The sequence below is a fragment of the Dipodomys merriami genome, unplaced genomic scaffold (genome assembly GCF_024711535.1).
Source record: "Dipodomys merriami isolate MVZ:Mamm:240054 unplaced genomic scaffold, mDipMer1.0.p SCAF_9, whole genome shotgun sequence".
NCBI classification, from domain to species: domain Eukaryota; kingdom Metazoa; phylum Chordata; class Mammalia; order Rodentia; family Heteromyidae; genus Dipodomys; species Dipodomys merriami.
In genome coordinates this window covers 30,897,379-30,921,349 of record NW_027206512.1, presented here as the reverse complement: position 1 = coordinate 30,921,349, position 23,971 = coordinate 30,897,379, and the positions used below count along the sequence as shown (strand labels likewise).

Here is a 23,971-nt window from a genome sequence, read left to right as displayed (position 1 = left end):
CTCTCTCTCTGTCTCTCTCTCTGTCTCTCTCACACACACAATCAAACACACATGCATGCACACACACACACACAAATACATGTTTATCCATGCAGAGAACAGTCCAAATTTTTCATTCATTGTGATTTTGGTATTCATGCTTATTGGCAGTTTAGAAAGTAGTTTTTGTATCTTCATAAATAGCATGCATGATTACTAAGATGTATAGGTTTTCTCCAAATATTTAATATTTTATCCTGGTCTGAGTAACAATAAAATCACTCTTCTATATCCAAATAAAATATTTTAATTGTGAAATATTCTAATGCTATCACCCCCTCATAAATTATTCAAAATAAAATGAGTTAGCTTTTTCCAATGTACTTGTACTTCTCCATTCATTTTGGGGGCTGAGCATGTGGAGATTAGTTCTTCTGTATTGGGTAGTGATACATTCCATAAGTCTTATTTTTTTGGTGGGAGGGTTGTTTGATATTTTTTGTAGTATTAGGGATTGAACCCACATTGTTTTGTATACTAAACAATCACATTACTACTGAGTCACATGCACCCCTATAATAGGTTTTAATCAGTCATTCTTTGCCTGTCTTACTGACATTAAAACAGCAGTAACTTGATTTTAATGTTTATCAATATCTTTGTACGAGTACTTGAAAGCAGATGAAGTAAGAATTTGCCCTATATTATTCAGTCATTTAAGTGGAATATTGTTAATGGCAATCCTGTTTTGAAAACCATCCTTGGAATGAGAAAATGAATTGCCTAAGTGAATATTTTTGTTTTGTAAGCCTTGTATTCCAGAATAATGTTGTTGTCTCAGTGGTCTCCAAGTTTTGGTGAATAATGTGGCTCTCAGATCCTTTCAGAGGGTCCACAAAGAGAAAATAACATTTTCTTAATGATGCTTAGACATCTTTTGCCATTCACTCTTATATTTTATCAACTATGGATATGATATGTGATATGTGCCATTCACTCTTATATTTTAACAACTATGGATATGATATGTGATGACATCATTGCTTTGATACCTTATGACATTTGTCCCTTGTATATTATTGTGTTTTCAGATTTCCACAGTTTATCAATACATTAATTTTGATACCTGTAGGCAACATGATCAAAAGACATTTAACTCAATAATTCCTATTGGTATAAAATAATTCTGATAAAAATGTGTTAAGCTTTTCCCAAGATCTGCCTCCTTTTGTGTAAACATCACTCATTTTACCATAAAGGAAACTACCTAGAATAAGCAAGCAAATAGATGTTCAATCTAAAGCACCAGCAAGTTGGACATTTTTTAAAATCATTTAATTGGGAGAACCACGAAGTTCTATTTCTTAAAGTTCTGATAGTGAAATGTCTCCAGCATACTCTTCAAACAGGTCCTAGGGTGGCAGCAAAGGAGTCAAGTTGGAAATAGAAAATGTATGAAAGGAGTAGATACTCTTTTATATAGAAATGTATGGAAATGAAGAGGAACATGCTAGAACATGCCTAGATTTTGAGAAGCTGTTTGATTTTAGACAAGACTCTAATATTACTGTCTCCATTTTCAGCTATAATTTTTACCCTTATAACTTTTATTTTGATTTTTTGTTGTTTTTTTGTTGGTTGGTTGTTTGGGGCTAGTACTTACTAAGGCTTGAACTCAGGACATGGCCTCTGTCTCTTAGTTTTTTCACTCAAGGCTGGTGGTTTAGGTATGGCTCCACTTCCTATTTTTAAAAAAATGTACCATGTTTATAGTATGTGGTAAATATGTATTGAGAAAATATATAATAAGAGTTTAAAACAGTTTTTGGCACATAGTAAGATCTAATCATTTTCTGCTGCATAATAATAATAAATATTATTATTATCGTCATTATTACTAAGGTCTCATGAGGGTCCTATCAAGCTTTTACTAATTCCCTATGTGATTTATGTATGTAGTTATGTTTCACATTATTGCATTAGAATATACCTTAAATTGTGGCTAAACTTACAAGTTTCAAATACATCATAATCTTTATTTTACTTTGGTATTTCAAAACTTGTGGAGACTCAATAGCCCTTTTTAATAGGAAGAATGAATAAAAACACCTTTGTTAGCTTGAGCTAAGTTTGAAGTTGACTAGTGAGAAACGAATACCCAATTAAAATTAGGTTCAAAGACCCTAATTGAATATTTATGTATCTTGGGAATTATTAGGGAGGAAATCACTTTTCTGAAGCGATATCAAGATGACTCACTACACACTTAATCTGTTAATCACTATCTAAGCACCACAACAAGCCATTTCAGTGAAAAGGATCTTCTGGTAATTGTATACTGTAGCTCAGCTTGTTTGTGACTGGTGATAGGCCTGAGGAGTAAAAGAAGCTCCACATACAGATTAGCTTTACTAGATGCTTAAGTTTAACTGGAGAACTAACTCAATTACTTCTGAATAAGATGCTTTAATAACTATCTGAAAACTTGTAGGTATATATATTTATGTACACACACATATATCTACAGTACCTATTGTCTTCAACCTTCAACACCTTGATTGTTGCTGTTATAGTATTGTAGATACTAAATTCTAGGTTATAAATAGATATTTATGGGAACTGTTCTTCATTATTAACTTTTCAAAAAAGGCCTATATGATCTCTGTGGTGGAGATACTTGAATATGATCGCCTATGTACAAGTTTTGAACTTTACCAGCTGTCTGTGAAATGGAGATAACATCCAAATTGCTGGTTTTGGGAGAATAAGAAGTGACTATAATATTATCTGATAGAATGAGTATTTTAGTGCATGATACCTGTTATTATTAGTCATTGCGTTATTAGAAATACCCTTGAGCACCATCATTAAGAAAACTTAGCTAAATTAAATATCATTTTCTTAATTGAAGAGTTCTTGATGAGCTATGAAAAACAATAGCATTTTCTTAAAAGGTTGAGAAAGGTTTTGTGTGCCTTAATTTGTCTCTCTTATGTTCTTTCCTTCTCCTCTTTTCTCTAACCTTTTAAATATCTGTTTCTGAGAGCTTCTTTTTAAATCTTAAAATGTTACCAATTCACCACCAAATATTTTGACAGAATGAATGAAATATTTATGATGTTCACCGACACTGTGCCTGAAGATTGACTTTAAATCATATATAAGACAAAATTAACAATTCAAACTTAAGACATTTAAAATTAAACAGCTAATCCTCTTCTCATATGTTGTCCATGCATCTTGCAGACTTTTCTGTAATGCTGTAATCAAATTCAAGATGCACAGCTTTCTCTGTTGTTTGAAGGGTATGCATTTCCAAAGGAACTCTTAAAATTCAGCTCCCCAAAGTTACCATGAAGAGTAAAATATTAGTAAAAACAAAGTCTAAAAGTGTAGAATAAGCATCTAAATTAACCTGAAAAGGGGAAGGTTTCACATAGTAAGTGGGACATGAAATGCACAAAAAATAAACTGCATATTGGACAATGAACTGACTAAATTGTACCAGAGTTAAGTAGTTGAAAGTATGACCCAAGAAAATAAGAGCCAAGTGGGGAAAAAAAGATACCCCCTTCTGTTTGATCAGCTTGTGTTGATGTTTATGCATCCCGCAGAGCCAGAGTGTGTTACTATTCAGGACAACCCCAGTGGCTCACAGTAGCCTGAGCCTGTGAGAATAGGGAAAGACTCAAGCCCAGTTTTTGATGTTCTGCATGGGTGGGTAACTTGAATACTAAAATGCATTCCATTGACAGCTGACCCTGTAAGAGATTTTTCAACAGTCTCCTGTTTTGTTTTGTTTTGGTTTGTTTCGTTCCTCCCCCCCCCCCTTTCTTTTCCTCAAAGCGCTTCCAAATAAATACTTTTGGATAAGAGGAAATGGTCCTGACTGATAGTCATCTTTTTGTATGAGATTTTCTTCTTGGCATGAAGAGAAGGGCCAACTGGTTTATATTAGCATCTTTTTTTTCCCCCTTCAATTTTTTAGTTTCCTTATTTGTCAATGGCTGATGGTGGTTGTTTGAACCTTGACTCAGAATACTGATTATGACTTCAAGGAGTCAACAAAGAACCTATTGAGAAATAGTTTTGTACTAACACAGGCATGTGTGTATCTAGCCTTTTTCCCCCTTTACTTTATATTGACTTTAAATATTTATTGGAAGTTGCCTGTAAGTTTCCTTCGTATTATTCATAGTAGTTGATATGGAGGAACAACCGTGGAAGCCATTTTCTTTGAAAATGATATCTAGATTTCTTTTTCAGTTTTAGACAATTGTAATGAAATTTGATTTTCAATAATTTCCATGCATCACAGTTAAATATTATTTTACACTCATTCTGAAAGGATGCATATTTTATGATAGCATATTTTGTTTTAATTTTGAAGACACCTGCAGCTACCTTTGGGTAGTTGTTGTGTTTTTACCTAAAGAAACCTGGAGAGGAATGGAAGTTTATCTGGGCATCAAACCAGCTTAATACCTTTTCTAGCACTAAGCTTTTTCTTCAGTGGTAGCCATACTCTGTATATATCACTTTTTCTGTCTAGTTACTGAATTGTTTCCCTTTCACCACGTTGGAGTGACTACATTTTGAGCAATGCTTAAGCAGAAATTCTGAAATTTTTTAACTGTAAAATTTGAGACCTTTTGAGACACCAGTATGAATCCTTAGAGAGAAAATTTCTCACCTGACATATCATTAGATGCCAATAAAAAAAGGAACATACTCATCTTTTTTTAAAAAAATACTGTCATTCAGTGAGTATATTGGAGCATAAATGAAGTTTATGTGTATACTTAGGTTTCATCCCCAATGTATCTTATTATGTATTTTCAGATGTTGCAAACAAACAGAACAAACAAACAAGCAAAAAGTCCAAGCTTTTCTGGCCCCAGTCATTGGGATAAATTATTAATTCTCAACCTGTGTCATCAGTTTTAGGCAGTCACTGAGGGTATTTTCTGTTCTTCCAGAAAGATGGACTGTTAACTTGGAGAAGGGAAGGCTGGATTGAGAGGACACTGTTCACACAAAATGGAAGAGTGGCTGGTAACTACAGTGCTCCCTTCTTAACTGAGCCAAATCTAGCCTTTGGAGAAATGTTTAGGAAAATAATTGACAGTGGGTTGAATTTGTTTCTTATAAGTGGACCGAAGATCATGGGCAATCATTCTTTACTCACTATGCCCAGAAAAACTACAAGATCATAAAAATAGAAGGGTTCAAATCTTCAGATATATTTTAATAAACCCTAAGAAGTCATGAAGGCTCTGCATAGGTTAGAAACAAAAACAAATAACCAACAAAAAGAACCCAAACATCTAAAAAAATGTCACTTTACAGTAGAACAATGTGGCATTCTCTTTTAATGGTTCAGTTGCCACTGAGCAAGGCCAAACAGGAGAGACAGATTCTGGTTTGGTGACTCAGAGTGATGAATTTTTCCTGCATATGCTTAAAAATGCAGAGAATAATGCTGATCTTATAAGTTTCACATAGATTACCTAGAGACCACATCCATGTAAACAGAACTCTCAAAATGTTCCACCTGACAGTGTTCAAGGTTGTCTTAACTCATGCATGAGCTCTATTGACCATGTTAAGATTGTCCTTGCTGGAAAGGAACACATTGGTTCTAAATGGAAAGTGGAGATTGCACAGAATAAGTTATCTGCAAAGAAATTGAAGAAACAAAAACATAGCATCCAAATAAATACAGCATAAAATAAGTGCAAACAGAAGTGAAAGGAAAAAAATGGATTTATAGATATGTATGCATAAATCTGTTTAAAATATTAATAAGTTTCCTTTGTTAGTGTACTCATTATGTCATGCGTCAGATGAGAATATATGTTTATTCTAGTAAACCTTCTGTTTAGAGGCAGAATATCTCAAAGTGCATCAAGTAGAATGCTTGAAATTATCAAGCTTTATATTGTCCAAGGAATCAAATGAAAATATTAAATGTGAATAATTAAAATATGAACCACTGGAAACAGTTATATATGATTGGATATCATCTATCCAATCACACTGTTTTCTAAGTCATAGTCATCTGACATAAATCTAATATTAAAAAATCCAGAGTCTAAGTACAGGCTAATGCAAAGACTTAATCATATAACATAAAATAGTGTTATTTATAGAAGTATAGAATCCTAAATATATTGTTACTCATGTTTCTTATTCAACTAGAAAGTTGTATTGAGTTTTCATTTTCTAAATACAAATCGGTGTACCACATGAAGAACTTTTAAAGGTTGTCAAAAACCTTAATTAAAAGAACTCCCATGTACTATGGAGGAAAGGTTGGTGTGACCTCAGTTATTGTTGAAAACACTCTGAGAAGGGAGAGCACTAAAAATTAGTATGCTGTCATCATTGCATTTTTTGAGACTTGACATTATTAAGCAAACTTAGCAAGTCCCCCCACCCCTTACCTTTGGTGCATTTGATTAAATGTGTGATTTTATCTTGGTGAAATCGCCTGCTGGGCTGCAGACAGTAGTGTTCAGAAATGAAATTTGCTTAGAGCCTCTGAACAGACATTTATTCAATGAGACCTTTCTTGAATAATAGATGATTGTGCGATAGCAGTGGTGTGTGTGTGTGTGTGTGTGTGTGTTGTGTGTGTGTGTGTGTGTGTGTGTGTGTGTGTGTGTGTGTGTGTGTGTGTGTGTGTTCTACCTTGAATTCCGGGAGTATTCAGATGGAACAACAACAAAAGTAATGGTGTATGAAAGAAAGCATTAGGTTTATAAATGAGATATTAACCTGCTTTGTTACAAATGAACAAAGGAGTTACAGTATCACTGTCAGAGGACAGTACAGGACTCTGTGTGCTTTTGTTTCAGTAATCTTCTTGCTTTGAACTTTTTTCCTGTTTGATATATTTTAGTCTGGGATGAATTTTTCCCTATTATCTCAATGTTATCTTTTATGCTGTTTTGATTTTTACTTGAGCCTTAGTAACGGCGGTATTTGGTTCCCATTCATTCATCCTTATGTATCTTATGGTAGATTCTGAAAATTGTATTTATTCTATTTTCTATTTATAAATATACTCACATTGAACATGGTGACATAAAGTTAACACATAGAAATTACTCAGTGTGTTATAATACAGTGGCTTGTTCGCATGCTCATAGACTATTTCATACTTATGTTTTTAGTTTGGTTTTCCATATTCATATTGTGGGTGTATATGTGTGCTTGTTTTCACAGAGGTGTGATTAAGTTATTTATATGGTATACAAACTGTATATATAAACAATCTTCTCTCGTATCCTCATGTCATTAATTTTGTATGGCATCAGTTTCTTTCTTTCTTTCTTTCTTTCTTTCTTTCTTTCTTTCTTTCTTTCCATTTTTCTTTCTTTCTTTCTTTCTTTCTTTCTTTCTTTCCTTCCTTTCTTCCTTTCTTTCTTCCTTCCTTTCTTCCTTTCTTCCTTCCTTCCTTCCTTCCTTCCTTTCTTTCTTTCTTTCTTTCTTTCTTTCTTTCTTTCTTTCTTTCTTTCTTTCTTTCTTTCTTTCTTTCTTTCTTTCTTTCTTTCTTTCTTTCTTTCTTTTTGTCCAGGGCTTGAACTCTGGGCCTGGGCGCTCTCCCTCAGCTCTTCTCCTTAAGGCTAGCACTCTGCCACTTAAGCCACAGCAACACTTCCAGTTTTCTGGTGTTTTATTGGAAATGAGAGTCTCACAGACTTTCCTGCCTGGCCTGTCTTTGAACTGTGATCCTCAGATCTCAGCCGCCTGAGTAGCTAGGATTACAGGTGCCTGACAAGTCATCATTTTTAAAATTAAGTTTATTTTTCCCTTTCTAAGGAGTTATACCAAAGGCTTTGAATTGAACATGCGTTTATGAACACAGTGCATCTTAATCAATGTTACCCTTCCATTATTCTCCCACCATCTGTCCCAACCTTACTGATCCCCTCAAGTTTCAGTAGATACATTGCTTGATTTAAACATTCATGTGGGTACCATTTGCGGGGGGGAGGGGCGGTGGAGAAGAGCTAGGATAAATGACATCATAGAAAATCCATGTGTTAAAAGCTAGTCAGTTCTCCAATGAATTCTGCAGTACACATTCCTTCCAGTACTATCATAAAGCCAAAAGTAAATAAATACTGTTTGACATGTACAACTTGGTCATAGTGGCCAGATAGCTCAGTGCTTGCTGGTTCTCTGAACAGTTTTGAAAATACTTTCTTTAGTAATTTAGTAATTACTCTCATTTTTTTAAATAGGTAGCAGCCTATCAATTCTTTGTTGGGTAAAATAATGATCTTTACTTTTTAAATTTTTACTTAATTTTTAACACATATTGAGTTATAAATATATTTGTGTATAAAGGCCAATGTATTAGTCAATAAGAGTCAATAATAAATATAAATTTCTGGACATAGAATTTAAGTAGGACCATGTCTTAACACAATGTTAAAACATACCATACAAAGAAATTGATTCATTAAGAGTTAAAGTCAGTAATCTGCTTTATATCCCTGTAAACTTCTTTCATTCCTTTCTCTGTCCTGAATGGATGACTTATCTGTTTAGTTCATCTACAGCATCAGGTCCACAAAGCGTTCTTTCGCCAAACCCTCTGTAGAAAACCAAAATTAGTGACTTGATCATTCTTTTAAAATTTAGTATGAACAGGTAGAGTACTTTACGAACAAGCATATTTAAAGTAAGTGTCATTTGTCTATTAAAAAAACCACAAAAGTCCATTTTAAAAAGGTTGAGAAGCAGAACATTGTGGTCCATAATTAGCAAACATGAATGTAAATTTGTCTTTGTGTAATACCTAGACCTGACTATAAGAATGGGAATTAGGTAAAAAGGGAAGTGAGGTGATCAGTAACACTGAAGAGGAGAATAGCATGTGTGGAATGCAAATTTTTATTAGTTTTATACTAATGCAAGTATCTCTGAATCTGTTTTTATTAGCTGATTCTTTAGGTAGGTGAAACAACATTTGTACTTTATAAATGATATCACTGGTAACCTCTGCTGCCAATTGGAAAGACATATATTTCAAGTAGAGTTCTAAAAGTCAGAAAACTAAGTGTTCTCTTACTATTTGTACCAGGGCATACTTAAGGGATAGAATTTAATGCTTGAAAAATAAAGAGTTTTTATAACTGCTGGAATCTGCTTTATGGACCTACAAGAAAAATCTGGACATGGGAGCTGTGTTTGAAGTTACTGTTGCAAGATAGATGTAAGTGCCCTTGAAAACTGTTCTGTAACTGCGTATGGAATAATAAAAGAGTAGAACTGATATTAAAAGGTACAGTTTTCTATATGTTAGTTGCCTTGCAAAACTTTGTGGAGAGTTGCTGTCCTAAGTAACAGCAAATTTGTAGCCCAGAATACCTTTTACTAGGTAATGTCTCAGTCTTATACTTGAGAATTGTCATGTCTAATTCCAGGCATGATCTTGGTACAATGAAGTTCTGTCAAAAAAAACCATATAACTTCTCTAGACAGATCTATTTTAGCTTACTAGGAAGATCTATTTCAACAAACCAGGAGTAGGATAGCATTCCTTTTTTCTAAAATGTCAAAAATATGGGGATACTCACGAGATACTATGTGGAAAATGAACTGTATGTCTTATGGACGGAGACAGTAGGGAAAAACTGGGAGAGAGCATGGGAAGGGAAGACGTGGTTCAAAATAATTGTATTCATTACCTGACTCACTTAACTGTAACCTCTCTGCATGTAAACTCTATAATAATAAAAATATAAAAAAAATAAAATGACAAAAATGTCACATAAAATGGTAATACTTAGTAGCATACAATACCCACAAGCCTCACTAGTGTGACTCTGGGTTTAATGTCCACCATACCTGTGTATGTATGCAGACAGATATGCTCACAAACATACACAAATAATATAATACTCTTGCATGAAGATAACATTAAAAAACAACCACTTGACTTATTAGAGCTCAACAGATATTTGACTTTGTAAGAAGTTTTGCACTTCATCCTCCTTGAAGGGCTAAGACACAATACTACAAGTGGTAATATGTAAAAAGATAGCATTGGTTAATTATTCTTTTGTGATGATTTAGAGAGAAGGTGACAAACATATTTTGTAAAAATATAAAAACATCTCCAATAAATTTCTCTCACATTTTTCTATACCTTCTATCCTAATGTTTAGGAGGTTGAAGTAGGAGGGTCATAAATTTGAGATCAGCCTGGGCTACAGAGACCCCACTTCACATACTCCTAATCCCACAGAAAGATACTAAGTTTTGTTTTTGTTTTGCAAGGAATGGCTTCAGCATTTAAAATCACTCTTTCTATGTCAACTTTCCTTTCCTTCTGTTTACGTATTAAATATGCTTTGTGGCCAGAAGATTGTATCAAGGAGATTCCAACATTTCCTCATTTATAAAGCAGATATATGTATTGAATAATGAATACTCACTATGTTTCTTTATTCCTTTTTCTCACATGCCAGAATTTATTTCCATAAAATTATTATAAATGATTCCAAAGTTTCACCATTACATTTATCCATAGATTTGCGGATGATTTTTATTGGATATAATAAGGATGAAAAAAAACACAGTAGCAAAAAATGTGTATGCATGAAAGGCAAAGAAGAATACCAGCAAGGGTGTATTTTAAGAACTGGATAAAGAAAGCATCAATCTTTCCTGTAGATAAGACCAGAAAAGTTCTTTAACTTCTTCCTGAGTTTCACTTTCCTCTGTTAAGATGGGCATAACAATGATGCTTTCCTTTCAGAGTCATGGTGGGGATTAAATGAGCTGACGTACATACAATGCAGAACACTGTTTAGATTTATTTCATTGCTTGATAAATGATGGTCATATTGCTGTTGTGAGTTTTCCCTGTCTTCCCTTGTTCAACTTCATGCCTGTTGCTCAGGAGACCTCTGTTTTCTGTAGTTCACCAAAGCCTAACACCACAACCTTATTAATTTTATCCTCCACTGACTGTTCATTTGAACCAGCTATCTGTGGGGTGCTGAGGATATAAGGTGTATTACACAGCAGGAAGAACCTCTGTTTTTATGGTGTCACTGCAAGACATAGGTTTTAAGCAGTATATTTACATTAGTTATTTAGGTGTAATTGCATGTAAGTGCTAGAAAGGACAAGCCCAGGTCAGGAAGCTTTGAGGATTTAGGAACAGAGTCAGATCTGGTGAGAGGTAGGGCACAAGTGGAACCTGAAATGACTTCCTCACACAAGTCACCTTTGAAAGGAGTTAGGCAGACTTAGTGGGCAGCCCTAGGAATGTGCTGCTACAAGTTCTGTCATCAGGAGCTCAGCACAGACTCAAACACATTCCTGTGGAGGTGGTTAACGAATAATAAAGAAAAGATAATTGTTCACTGGATTTGGCAATATGGATAAGGGTGAATTTCTGTTTTAATTTTACACAGAGTGAGTTAGTTTATAGAATGTCTTCATATTACTCCACTAGTTGGAATATGAAATATTAGAAAGTCATAAACTACATGTCAATGATCAGGCTCTATAGATTTGAGATGGAGAAGGATAATTAGGACCTATACAAATACTGAAACCCAGGTTCTTAGTTTAGCATCAGATGGGTTATCAGTGCATTGTTATTAAAAAAGAGCTTGGCTTGTAGGGAAGGAGCTTCTCTCATCCTTATGGGTTAACATCTAGCTCTGTGGGTATGAAAGATCTTCAATCTTTTGTCAACAGAAGCTGTAGAAATGGAAAAATGGGTTGTAGGAATGCTTATGCAAAGTTCTAGCAGTAAGAGCAGTTAATTAATGATTTGGAAAACAAAGATTAAGAGAAATGTAATATTTTCATATAGTAAAGAAATGAAGATACTTTCCTGAAGAAGAGAATGTGATATTACAGAAATTGTTTGTAATTTGAGGGCTATAAAAAAATCGGATAGCTAGGTGCTGGTGGCTAAGTCCTGTAATCCTAGCTACTCAGGAGGCTGAGATCTATTGGCTATATGAAGCAAGCCAGTCCTGGCCCTTGAGATTCTTATGTCCAATTAGCCACCTAAAAACAGAGTGGTGCTGTGACTCAAAGTGGTGGAGTGCTAGACTTGAGCAAAAAAGTTTAGGAACAGTGCCCAAACCCTGAGTTCATACACCATGCCTGACAAAAAAAATCAATCAATCAATCAATCAATCAACCAGATAGATGATGGAACTATCTTTAATTTAGTTAAGAGGGTTCAAACCACAAAGATCATTTGTTTTGCTCAGAGATTTATTTATAAATCACATTACTGAAGTTACTCAATGGAATTCCTATGTTAATGATACTTAAAAAGGCAGTAGTACATTTGTCTTATACCACTACAGTGCTCTGAAATTCTAAGTGACAAAAGCAAAAATGTTGATAAGCTAGTTAAGACCTACAAACTAATTTTTGTTTTTATGTTTTTATCGGGTTTTACCTTTTATTTTCTTCTTGGCTTCTGCTTTCAGATTTTTCATTCCTTTTTGTGTGTCCTTTGCTTTTTCCTAGTAGAGGGGTTTGAAATCAGGGTTTTATTCTTGTGTTGGTTTGCTGGCTCACATGCAGTTCGCTACCGTTTAAACAATATTTTGAGCCTGGGTTCTTGCTGGTTATTTTGGAGATGAAATTTTGTGACTTTTCTGCCTGAGGTAGCTTTGAAATAAATTTATATGAATCTCAGCCTCCTAAGGAGCTGGGATTAAAGGCATAATGCACTGGTAGTTGGCTTTTGTTATATATTCTATGCGATTTATTGTATTCTGGAATGCCCTTTTGATTTTTGTCTGCTGAGACACACATATATATATGTATATATGTGCCATTTATATTGTGTGTGTGTGTATGTGTGTGTGTGTGTGTGTGTGTGTGTGTGTGTGTGTGTGTGTGTGTGTGTGTGTGTGTATTTGGCACCAGTCCTAGGGATTGAACTAAGGGCATGGGAGCTGTCCCTGAGCATCTTTTGCTTGAGGCTACTACTCTATCACTTGAGCCACAGCTCTACTTCCAGCTTTTTGGTAATTAGTTGGAGATAAGAGTCTCAAATCTTTCCTCCATAGGCTGGTTTTGAATTGCAATCCTCTGATCTCAGACTCTTAAGTAGATAAGATTAAAGGCATGAGCCATTGGTACACAGCTTTTATTATATATTTGTAGAAAATATAAATTTATTTATGACTGGAATTCTTCACATTTTTTATACCCTGTAGTACATGAGTATTTAAGATAACTCATAGTTTGTAATATGGATGTGCATAGAGTTTGGTAGATAAACATCCTATGAAAAACGCTTTCTATGATTTAAACAGCATAAACTTTAATAAGTCTGATTGTATCATGAGATTATTGATTTAAAAAAATGGGCCTTAAAAATCCAATGAATCTGAGTTCAAATCAAGAGACTGTCTTAAAACAGCTTTGCGACTTTGTATCATACCTTTAACTTCAGTCAACTCACTGAATCCCAGGACTGATATGTGTATTTCACAGGCTGGTACATTAGATCCATGTAACATAATACACCGAGAAAAAGATTTGGACATTTTATGTAAGAGTCAGATAAGGAAAATAAGTGCTGTCAACTCACTTCCCATAAACAACGTGGAACACACTGGCTTGAATCAACTCTGTGTCTTTCTGTCTCGCTCCTCTCTGTCTCTTCTTTGCTTCCAATCTTTTTGCAAGATCGACATTGCATTTTATATCTTTTGCTTTCAGTCTTTGTGGTCTCCCATTTAGAGTCATTCTGTCAGGTTATTTCATGTATATCGTGCTATCTTTTTAAATCTCTGACTTCTTCTGAAAAGAATGATTGTCTAAGAATTGTGATATACAAAAGAAAACTGGAGCATCTGCAGTGACTGCCAGGTAAAAATGTCACAAATGCGTTTAGTACTTGGATTTAATATCCACACTTATGTAGGTATGTGTACAAAATATGCATGGACTATAAAATGTAGTCTGTATGCTTAACCTTTAAGGGTAGACAAAGTTTCCCTCTTTCTCCCATGCACATTGACCTAAATCAAATACTTGTAAGACTTGGAGAAAATTATGTATTTTAGAAGTGACAATTTAAGAAAAGAGTATCATTGTTAAGAGGAAACATTAAGATAGAGAATAGGTATAGAGAAATTCAGATACCTTTATCTTGAATGAACTTTTCTCATCAAATACAGTGCAGTGTTAAGTAATATTTAGCAAATTTACTAGATGTGATGAGGAAAAAATTACACAATTCACATACATGATACAACAATATTGGTTCCAGGAATAATTTGAAGCCAAGTATTCTGTTAGCTGTGGCATGTATGTGTGTACTATGAGTTGGTGTAACTTTAAACTTGGCCTGTGGGAATTTACCCTTCAAGGATAAGTTTGTAATATAATACCAATATTTGTGTACTCTTAAAGAACTGATTTTTCACTATGAGATATGCTTGGTTCCATAATTAAAGGATATAAAGGATATATATATGTATATGTAATCTCTCTTAAAAACTGAAAGACTAGTTGAAAGACTGAAATTCCTATTTTGGAGAAGCACTATTGCTTTTTTAAAAATCTGAACTGTTCTAAAAGTGAATTAGTAATTTTTGTTTTTTTAAAAATAGAACTAATGCTTTTACAAATAATTTGTATAATTTATTTTTTCTGAATGATGTATTAAAAAGAGCTGTTAAATACAGAATGTAATACTTAAGCATGCTAAAAAATTATTTTCAATAACTTCGTGTGATTATGCTAGCAAACCAGATGTTGCTGCATTCTTATGTAATCAGAGATAAAAAATATTCAAAATATAATTTTGTCTAGCTGTCAGATAAGATAAATGAACCTGTTTCAATCAGCATGCTCCCAAATGGTAGAGAAAGAGAAAGAGAGAGATAAAGGGGGATGGGGGAGAAGGGAAGGGAAGATACAATAACATTTTTCTAGCTACATTTGTTGAAAATAAACAATAAATTTCTGTATACTTAAGACTAGGCTAGACATGTCCATCAGGACTATAATTTCAGGGAAGCCATTTTTATAAAAAAATTACAAATTTTACTTCTTTTTCTCCTGCTGGAAGCATTTAATTTTATTTTATTTTTCATTTACATTAAACATCTATAAAGCTTGAGTAATCTGAATAATTTAAAGGTAACATGTTCTGAGACTGTTGAGTGTTTTATTCCCCAAACATTTGATCAAGGTACTTACTTTTTCCTGTGTCTTTTTCTTCATCCCAAACATAAATCCCATTCTTTACCTATCTTTAAAATCTGTTTTAATTCATGAGAGAAGCTTAAATGTAAACATTTTTTTTACAGCTATGCTGATTTTGTAAAAAAATGTTGCGTAAAGTCAAACAAAACCTAGACTAACTAAACCAAACAGAATAAGTTACACACACACACACACACATGTATATATTCTGTTACACACACACACACACACACACACATATGTATATATATGAAGTTAATTTCAAGCTCCATTGGAAATGCCAGTGAGAAGAATAGCAAGGAATCAATGATAAGGACTGGGAGCGAATTGCTAAGGAAAGGAGTGAGTATTATGATTTTCTTACTGAAAGGTAAAAAGAAAACTTTAGACCAAAAATTTCCTTTCACAACAGTAGTAAAACTACTTTTTCATAATAAAGTTTGAAAAGTAAATGTGTATTAAACTTAGGGGACCACAGTGTTATTATATATAGGAGTTTCTGGTTAGGAGTTTGGTTTTATGGTTATAAGTTGATTTCTACCATTTTAACCATCTTCCCTATATACTTTTCATTCTGACAGAATGGGAAGTTTATAGGGAAGATGATTAAATAGTAGAAAACCAGAACTAACTGATTGTTCCAGTTGATGTGGATGTTTGTATAGTTGATGTGGATGTTTGTATAGGGTATTTATCAAGGAACTGAAGAAAATGAAGTTGAAAAGTGGAGTTTATTTCCAACCTCTAAGTATAACTCTTAAGGTTGAGTCTCAGAATAATTTTCTGAAAGTCAAGCTTTCTTTCTTATCTCTATTTTATTTGTGTTGTCTTCAGGAAACAGGTCTTGAAAGGGTTCCTAGAAGTAAATACAAATTTGTCTTTGGAGAGACATTGGAAGGAGGAGGGTCGAATGGTAGGAGGAGTAATTTTATTGTGTCTCTTATTTTTATTATGGAGACATTAAGGAAGAGAAAAAAGTAGATTGAGTGTACTATCTGCAGTGACAGATGCAATCTATGATGTGGCCAGGCAAGAAGAGTAATGCAAATGAAAAAAATGCCCTTTTATGGATTTCTCATTGGCCTTTCTGCCTCCATGACTTGATGAAGAGAAGTACTCTCAGCGTCTCTTGGAACAGAGTGGATTGAGTGTAGGTGTAGAACTAGATTGGTGGGGCTGTTCAGGTGTTGCCACTTGTATTTCAGATTGTTGTGTCAATGTCGTGGGTGTTTGGCCCACACACTATGGAGTAACAATCATATATAAGTTTTTTTTCCCGTCATGATATTCAGGGCGTGTGACTGAGCATGACTTAGTGATGGTTTAGACATTTTGCATTGCCTTGTCATTTGTACATTGACTAGTTTCTGTCTGTCTCAGCAAGTCTTGGGAAACACAATAGAAATGACAATATAGAAAGAAAGAGTTCAACTTCCACAAGTAAAATTCTAATAGGTCACAGAGTTTATATGAAAGTTTGGTGGAAGTATCCAAATAAAACATTGAAAAAATATGAGTCATAACATGTCAGGTAAGTACTTTTCTGTTTGTTTGTATATTACTTGAAATTTTTGGTGAATTTTCCAATACTTTTTTACTTGCAAAATTCTACAGTCTTTAGAACTTACTTTAGAATGCATTAAAATTGTAAATTACATTGTAATTTCCAAAATATTTTCTGTGCCATTTTCAGGAATTGAACTCGGGGATTGAACTCAGGGACTGAGCTCTGTTCCTGGGCTTTCTTTGCTCAAGGATGGTGCTAGACCCTTTGAGCCACAACTTCACTTCCAGTTTTTATTGAGATATGAATCTGATGGACTTTCCTGACAAGGCTGGGTTCCAACCACTATCCTCAGAAGTCTGTATTCTAGTCTTATTGGATTAGCTGGGATTATTGGCATGAGCCACTTGTACCCAGCCCCCAAATACTTCTTTTGTATACCTGAACAGTACTTCAAGATAAGATCTGATGGAAAATTTCTAATAATTATTTTTCTAATTATCCCTCCCTCCCTCCCTTTCTTTTCCTTCCTTCCTTCCTCCCTTCTTTCTTTCTTCCCTTCCTTCCTTCCTTCCTTCCTTCCTTCCTTCCTTCCTTCCTTCCTTCCTTCCTTCCTTCCTTCCTCTCTCTTCCTCTTTCTCTTTTTCTCTTTCTCTCTCCTTCTCTCTCTTTCTCTTTCTTTGTCTTTCTCTTTCTCTCTCTTTCTCTTTCTCTCTCTCTTTCTCTCTCTTTCTTTCTTTCTCTCTTTCTTTCTTTCTTTCCTTCCTTCCTTCCTTCCTTCCTCTCTCTCTTTCTCTCTCCTTCTCTCTCTTTTTCTTTCTCTCTCTTCCTTTCTTTCTCTCTCTCTCTCTTTCTTTCTTTCTTTCTTTCTTTCTTTCTTTCTTTCTTTCTTTCTTTCTTTCTTTCTTTCTTTCTTTCCTTCCTTCCTTCCCTTCCCTTCCTTCCCTTCCCTTCCCTTCCCTTCCCTTCCCTTCCCTTCCCTTCCTTCCTTCCTTCCCTTCCCTTCCTTCCTTCCTTCCTTCCTTCCTTCCTTCCTTCCTTCCTTCCTTCCTTCCTTCCTTCCTTCCTTCCTTCCTTCCTTCCTTTCTTTCTTTCTTTCTTTCTTTCTTTCTTTCTTTCTTTCCTTTCTTTCTTTTGTCATGTGGCTTGAACTCTGTCTTCAGCTAGTGCTCTACCACTTGAGCCATATAGCCACTTCCAGTTTTCAGATGGTTAATTGGAGATGAGTCTCATGGAATTTGCTGCCCGGGCTGGCTTTGAATCACTATCCTCTGATCTCAGCTTCCTGAGTAGCTAGGATCACAGGCATGATCCACTGACTCCTGGCTGATTACTCTTTCTTATCACCTCCAAGAAACTTTAAATGTGTATAGTAGTTAGAATTTGTTGTATCAATTTATACTTGAAACCAATGTGTTTGGTTTAGGTCCTTATTGCCATTAAATATAAAATATGTGTCATCAATATATGGAAGCTACTATTTATTTGTTTCAGTCCTTAGAACAATTTGAAAATTATACATTATTAATTCCTATTAAAGCATTGCGTGTTTGTACTATTTTGGGGAGGGGGGTTCCAGTCATGGGCCTGAACTCTGGGCCTGGGTGCTGTCCCTCAGCTCTTCAGCTCAAGGCTAGCACTCTACCACTTGAGCCAAAGTGCCACTTCTGGCTTTTTTCTTTTTGCTTATGTGGTGCTGAGGAATTGAACCCAGGGCCTTATGCATGCAAGGCAAGCACTCCACTGAGCCATCTTCCCAGCCCATGTCTGTACTATTTTTATCTGAAGAAGAAAGGAATTGATTAAACTGGGTCTTTCAGATTCTTTCTGGAAGAAAAAGAAAAATTGGGTTATCCGTTTTTAAAATGTATATTTTTAAGTTGTACATATTTATGGAGTAAGGGGTGATGATCTTAAACATTAATGATTAGTTTATAGACTCTTCAAATTCTCCTCTTCTAGTTCATTGTAAGGTATGTAGCAAATTGTCAGCTGTAGAGCACAACAAATCATTTTTCCTTTCAAATTGTAATTTTGGGAGCCATTATCTAGTCCCTCTTCTACCTTACCTAAAATTTAGTGGCTAATCTTACCTAAAATTTAGTGGATAACCGCCTATTTTAGCTTCCACATATGAATAAGATCATGCATCATTTTGTCTTTCTGCTTGACTTATTTCACTTAATGTTTTATGGTTCAGTTTTGCTACAGAATGGGAAGATTTCATTGTGTTTTTTCTCTTTTGATAGTTGAATGATATACCATATTTTCCCCATCTACATATATCAATATTAACCTGGTTGATCCTACACCTTGACTATTGTAAATAATATCCCCACCATCCCTACCTACAAGATCCGCAGACATTGTGGAGAATGGGAGATCAAAACATCTCTCTTTAATTCTCCTTGAAACACTTCTCTAGATTCTGCCCTTCTAGCCCACTTTTTTTCTATTTTATTCCCTGTGAAAAGAAGGGGGAAAACATGTCATTTTTTCCCCTGAGATTATTACCCATCTCTTGAATGAAGTAATTTGCCCCATGGTGCTTTCAGCCTGGCTGCTTGGTACAGTGGAAGGGCATCCGTGATCCAGGAGTAGAGAGTCACGTTCCTTTAATATCACGTTGTTACTTAGGCTGTTCTCTGGATGGCACAGTGGGGTCGTGGGTACTCAGCCAAATCTATCTTCCTAGAGTTGGTGATCTCTCACTGTTATATCTGAAAATTTTAGAAATATGTTCAACTTCATGTAGCTATTATGCCAACCTATGCCCTTCCCATTTCCCTGCCTTCCTGTCCCAGTTTTGATAGGGCCATTATCCTTTCTGTCCCTCCATGTTTGCCTCAGGTATAAATCATGTATCATTTAGCTATCAAGTCATATGGTTCATGTTGCAAGACAAGTGAAAATCAATCCTTGTACTATGGTCATGACTTATCTGTGCATATAATTAGAAATACTATCTGTCTTTTTTTACTTTTGTAAAACATAGACTGTTACATTATAACAAGAATTGACCTGACATCTCTGTCTTTACTTCCTTCAACTCATTCAGGGATACTTATTTTAATCCAGAGCCACATGGGGTTCTTAAGAGAACCAATGTCTTTTCTTCTGAGTCCCCAGTCAATGCGTACATGCTTTTTCTTTTTAGTGGCACAACCCCAGGTCATCAAGATCTTTGGATTCTCATTCCTATCTGTTTTCTGACCACAATCACAGTGAAAAGGCAGTTAAGTATTTCCCTCTACTCTCTTAATACATATTTTTCCATCACTGCTTTCTTCCTTCTGGTCCTCTGATTCTTTGGCTAAAAGCTTTAAAGTTCTGACTTTTCTGTTAACAGCTTTCTGTGTGCTCCTCATGCTGTCTCCTCGAGAATTAGCATATAGGGCTTGTGATGACTCATTTTGAGATGCATATGAGTCACTTTCGCCAAGCTTTGATTTAGTTCTGTATTGTTCCTTTCCAGGACGAGTTTTTTTTTTTACAAATAGACATTCAGATTTCTGAATCCAGCACAATTACTTTGCTTCTCACCAGACCTCAGTGCAACCCGACCTCCCCAAAATGTTTCAGAACTTAAAGTCATCCAGTGGACTAATCCAGAGACTAATGACTGTTGTTTAGCTGCAAGTGTACAATGGTTTCCATTACAGAGAGCAAATAAGTAATTTCCAAGTGTAGGAGATAAGACACTGGTTTCCCTCAGGTTGGAGCCTTGCTTTCCATCATGGCAAAAGTCTGTTCTCTGTTTGATTGTGATTGTTTAACTCTTGAGGGTATGAACAGCAGAACTAAGATTTCAATCTGAAGTTCTGAGGAGAGGTCATTTTATGACTTGTTTTTAACTTCTGAAGTGAAACACAAATATAATCACTTATGGTGCATAAATTGTGAATTATAGAATATATGTAACCTTTGTTGTTTTGCCTTACTTTGTGAGATGATGGTAGAAAGTGAAAACTGAGACATTTTTAGTTCTACTTCAAGTGCCCAGCAGACTTCCTGAGGGAAAGCACAAGGGATTTAACCTGGAGCTGTAACTTTTCTCCTTCTGGAGATGGTTAGGTATAGTAAGAATGGGAAAAACAACCTTTAAACCATTGTAAAATGATATTTTACAAATTGAAGTCTTTGCCAGTATAATTTCCAGAATAGATAAATAAAATACATGAAGATAATTAATTTGACAAATGAAGATATTTGAACACACGTAAGAGAGATGGCAAAGTTATCTTACTGTTGAATTTTATTTCATCTCTTTAGAGATTTAGAATTAGAACATTTGAATACTCTATGCATTGAAAGTAAACAAGTTTTTTAAGTGACCATTTTTATTTTAAATCTATTCTCAGAAGCTTGACATACATTAGTACCTAGATAAGTACATAGTATGTGTTTCTTAAATGAGTATTATATCAATACAGAAGTGAGGCTTTGTTTTATCTTCACAAATATGTCTGCCGACTGAGTCTTGTATGTCTCAGCCTCCTGAGTAGCTACAATTATAGGTATGAGCCAGTAGCACACCAACTAGATTTTCACTTTTAATTATAGATTTATCAATATAAATTAAATTTATATAAATTAAAGGCTAATAAGTCCCAACTTAACAGTCAGTAGATAACATGGTATACTGATAAAATTTTGAACATTTGAGCTGGTCATTATTTGATGTGAAATCTGCACTGGTTAGTAAGATACTCTAATAAAACTTTTTGTTGAAAGAAATAAATATGATTTTAAACTTTGTATTTTGAATCATCAATTTAGAGAAAGTTGGAGTTTTCACATATTTATCCTTTGCTTCTCTTGTGAACATTTACACAATCATAGTTTAATGATCAAAATCTGAACATTATCTGAACAATCTGGGTCATTATTTTTAAGCTATTTAAGGTATTACTCAAATGTCAATTGCTTTTCCATGAATGTAGTAGGAGTCTTAATGGAATAGGGTAACTTATACTTGAAGCCATTTGAAGTTGATATGTTTGTGTGAGTTTGTGTGTGTGTGTGTGTGTGTGTGTGTGTGTGTGTGTGTGTGTGTGTGTGTGTGTGTGTGTGTATGTGTGTGGACTTGCTATTATTTACTTTAAAAAATAGTGATAATGATAAGATTTTGACAATCACCTTAATACTTGATGTAAGAACTCTACTATTCTTTTTTTCTTATTTTGAAGCACATTTTAGTTGCTAACATTTCATAAAAGGAATGCTATTGCTATTTTAAGAAACCATAAAATCTTGCTAATTCTCACATTTTATTCAATGATTTTTTTTGGGGGGCGGTCCAGGCTTGGGGCCTGAACTCTGGGCCTGGGTGCTGTCCCTCAGCTCTTCAGCTCAAGGCTAGCACTCTACCACTTGAGCCACAGCGCCACTTCTGGCTTTTTTCTTTCTGCTTATGTGGTGCTGAGGAATCGAACCCAGGGCCTCATGCATTCAAGGCAAGTGCTCTACCACTGAACCGCCTTCCCAGCCCTTCAATGATCTTTTCTATATTTATGTAATTATGTGATTATTCCAAGTAAAAGTAGTAAAATGTGATTGTTCCAAATTAAAATAATACTGGTCTGGCATTTCCAGATAGGTGAGAATTTGGATTATTTGCAAGAGTTTCCTTAGTCTTTAGCATGAATAACAACCTATTAGGGAGAGAAATTTGTCTTTTGGTTTGATCTTAGGCTGTAGTATAGATTAAATCTATCTTATTCTGTCAACAGCAGTTATAGATTATGCACTCATTGAGGGCAGGCTCATTTCTTATTTATCTTTGTATGCTTCAGCTGAGCATGTATCTGGCAAGTGTACAGATACAATAAATAAATGTCTGTTCACTTTGGGGAGGGGAATATGATGTAGAAGAAAAGCAAGGGATTTAGATGGGAGTCCTTTGATCTTCCAGTTTGTAGGCTCAGCCCTGACCACTTTAAGGTGATTGCTCCTACATTTTTCACTTTTTCCAGCTACCTATTTACTCAATAGGCTGAACATTTCAAGTGTTTGTGTACACCTTTGCTTATATTCCCAAGTCTTGTTTTTGATCTGTTAATCAATAATGGTTGTTTATAAATGTCTAAGGTAAAGTAAGTTATAAAGAGAGCAAATTTGTTGTTAATCAGCCCATGAAAATACTTACTCTGTTAGACTTTTTGTAGATACTATTAGCTTCCTAATTTTATTTGTTGAGAACTTTCATTTTGAGCAAGCAAGGTATTTGTTAGGATTGAATTTTACTGTAGTGTACTTCTTGTTCTTCAGATTAATATTTCAAATGAACCTAGTGATGTGTTTTAATAATGTTAGCTTGCTAAAATGCTAACTTCTATTGATAGTCTCAATAATTTCTCAAAATATTATGCTGTAGGACACAGTCATCTAAAATCCTAAAATGATACAATCTTTGAATAATTATAATAACTAATGTAGTCCAAGTTATGCTCCAAAGACCGTGTTGTGGAACCTAGTATGTGGCCATTTTAAATCAGCAAATATATATATATATATATATATATATATATATATATATATATATATATTAGACTTTTATCAAATGACTTCAAGAATTAAAAATTAAGACATTACTTTTTAATGCCTTATTTAACTATCTGATCATTAAATATTTCTAGCTATGAGGGCTTATAATTGTCTGAAAGTCAAAATTCTTTGAGTTTGGGTTTGGCTCAACTAATTTTTAACCCTGTGACAACGGCTTGTTCCCAAATCTCCTGAAAACCAGGTAGATAAGATGTACTTAAATCAACATTGTTAAAATTTTAATGATTATAGAGCACACAGCACAGTCTTCGGGCCATAACCTGGGCTCTATTAATTGTCATAATTATTCAAAGATGGTATCATTTTAGGATTTTAAATGACTGTGTCCTACAACATAATATTTTGAGAAATTATTGAGGATATGATTAGATGTTAGCATTTTTGGAAGTTAAATTATTTAAACATGCCACTTAATTTGAACATGCTATTTCTATTTTTGTTTTAAGTAGAGAGACAGTATACTGATTTGCTTTTGAATAAATTTAAAGATTATCATAACTTGGAAGTATTTTATTAAAATATGGACAAAAAGAAGCCCAAGTTTTAATACCAAGCACTGCAAAAAAATAAGTATACAATAGGATTAGAGAATAACTTAATAATGTAGCCTGTGTCTAGCAGAGTAGGGATATGAGTTCCCCTCACAACATGGAGAGGGATGGGAGAGAACAATGAAAGTGGTAATATTGATGAAGGTTC

The 23,971-nt window shown here is 34.5% G+C and overlaps 1 protein-coding gene across 24 annotated transcripts in view; it reads left to right on the top strand.

The window, feature by feature from the left end:
* Positions 1-23,971, top strand: part of Adgrl3 (adhesion G protein-coupled receptor L3) — a 735,816-nt gene that overhangs the window by 4,644 nt on the left and 707,201 nt on the right. The window contains exon 1 of one of the 24 annotated variants that reach the window (XM_070012567.1): positions 4,983-5,034. The exons of the other annotated variants lie outside the window; for them this stretch is intronic. The gene's annotated coding sequence lies outside the window, so the exon portion shown is untranslated. Of the gene's footprint in view, positions 1-4,982; positions 5,035-23,971 lie in introns of those variants that run through there. 24 annotated transcript variants of the gene reach the window in all.